Below are 2,542 nucleotides of genomic sequence, written 5' to 3' on the forward strand. Positions count from 1 at the left end.
ACCCTGCTTGCAAATCACGCGGCTCCCGGCCTGGGCGTGGCTTGTCGCGGGCTGCCCGGCTCCCGCGCTCGCCGTTGGCTGGACCCGGCCCCGCTCTGCAGCCCGGCCCGGAGCGCTCGAGGAGCGGCCTTACGAAGCGCGGCGGCTGCCCAGAGCAAAGGGCGGGCAGGGGCTGCCCTGCGTGGGTCCCGGAGCACAGACTCGATGCCCCGGTGGCCGATGAGGCAGGCAGGCAGTGGGAAGACCCAGTTAACCAAAGATCCTAGAGCAGTTTCCCAAACTTTTCCTCGGCGTGACCCCGCTCACGGCCGCCTTTCCTCAGCACGGTCCCTCGCTCGCAGCCCCCCACCCCTGCGAGCCCACCCGCTGATGTTGCCATTCCATTAGGGGTCGTGACCCACAGTTTGGGAACTGCTGTGCTAGAAGGTGTCTTGGCGTTGGTGATGTGTAGGGGCATGTGCACGCCTGAGATTGGCTACCGCGGATGCTGAGGCGGTGCCTGCAGGCGGTCGCCACTTGCCACCCCTCCCCCTCGCGGCTGACACCGCCAGTGATGTCTGTGGGTGGTCACCACTGGCGGCTGCCAGCAGCATCTGTAGGTGGTCACCGATCGCTAGTTGGTCCTCAACGGTTGGTCCTCAACACCCTCTTCCCCACGCTGCCAACACTGCTGTGGCTTGCCATTGCCACCGCCGCCTGTGGGAGATCACTGTGCCCCCCAGCTTCGACGTTCATGAGTCCCCAGAATGGTCAGCTTCGATCCTGGTTTTCTCTGATTAAAAAAAAAAAATCCCCACTTGTCAAGTTAAAAAAAGTAACCCGAAATCCACATTTTTCCATGATAAAAATGAAACGCCACTATATATACATCTATGTATTCAAGGCATTTCATTTTAATCAAGGAAAAACATGGATTTTAGGTTGCTTTTTTAAAACCAAAAATCAGGGATTTTTTAAACAGAAAACCAGGATCCCTGATGATCAGCCTTGGGGGGAAGGGGCTGCAGCACTCTGGGGTGCCTTGAGATCCTTTCACGGGTGCCAGGCAGCATTAGCACAGTTGGGTGTGCAGTCCTGATTTATGAGATAAACCTCAAAGAAGAGTGTTTGTACCCAAAAGCTTGCAAAGAACAATTTTTCCAACCATTTAGTTCAGGGGGTCCCAATGTTTGTGTGCCCAAGGGCACATTTGAATTTAAAAGAAAAAGCAGTGGGTGCCAATATGAATATTAAAGTATTTAGATCAATAGATATTAAAATATTTAGATCAATCTGATCAATCTCGCACAGGCACCTGAATAAACCTCAGGGGGCACCACGTTGGGAACTGCTGATTTAGTTGGTCTAATAAAAGATACCACATTGATCTCAAGATCCTTGTCTGCCAAGGTACCAAGCAAGAATCCATAGAGTTAGACTCATTCTGACCTGTTGTGCCCTCCTGGAGCAATGTGTAACAGAATTGCTCTGTTATCTTTCTGGAGTCAAAAAATGAAGAGCTGGTCATTTTCTAAAGGTGCCTTGAGAGTCCCAAGGTTGAGAACCGCTACTCCACTGTTCACTTTCTAGCCCTCAGAAGTGTATTTTCCTTATGGGCTTTGGCAGTTTGCATCCACATCCATTTCTCAGCCTGTGGGTCATGGCCCAAAAGTAGACTGCAAGAATATATGAAAGGGTCACAAACAAACTTTAAAAATGGATCAACACATTTTAAAAATGGATTCTCCGTTAAAGGAGAAAAATGTGGGAAATTGTGGCTTTTCCCTTGCAGGCTATCAGAGCTCCAGCCTACAAGTGGCTGCTTGCCGCCTGCCTCCCCATGCCCCACACACACCCCTCTGCCCCCCACTCCCACCCCCATCCCCGCACACACTGTGAGGGGATGAGGGCAGGGGGCAGCGGCTCAGGTTAAGAATGAGGGGCACTTAGTCAGGACTGGCAACTGATGGGTCCTGCACCCTTGTCTGCACGTGGACAGGACTCCCAACGAGAGCCTCATAGTTAGCTTCCCACTGGCTACCTTCCAGTAGGAGGATCTCAGCTACACGCCAGCTTTATGGAAATGGGATATTCCTCCCTAGTTTGCTCCTGCAGCCATGCAGATGAGGGCAAGTGAAACTTGTGGGCATCCAAACCCCACGCCTCCTGGCTTGGGCCTGCACATAGGATGCCCACTAAAGGATTTAGACAGGGGTGGGCAAAATGTGGCCTGCGAGCCAGATGCGGCCTGCCAGGCAAATCTATCCAGCCTGCGGGGCCCCTAAAAATTTTAGAAAATTAATATTTATCTTCCCCTGGCTGCCTGTCATGGAGCCCTCGATGGCTTGCCAAAACTCAGCAAATGGCCCTCCACCCAAAATAATTGCCCGCCTCTGATTTAGAAGTAGCTGAAGCTCCAGGCTGAAAAGTCTGGGGTGGAGGATACTTGCCAGTAGTAGGGCCACATAAGGTTTTCTGAATGATTCAAAGGATTCAAAACTGTTCTGGCTAATTTGACCTGAGACACAAAATATTTTCCTTCAAAAAACAAAAAATGGGGTGG

The sequence above is a fragment of the Gavialis gangeticus genome, unplaced genomic scaffold (assembly GCF_001723915.1).
Source record: "Gavialis gangeticus isolate Ggan-Ray unplaced genomic scaffold, GavGan_comp1, whole genome shotgun sequence".
Lineage (NCBI taxonomy): Eukaryota > Metazoa > Chordata > Crocodylia > Gavialidae > Gavialis > Gavialis gangeticus.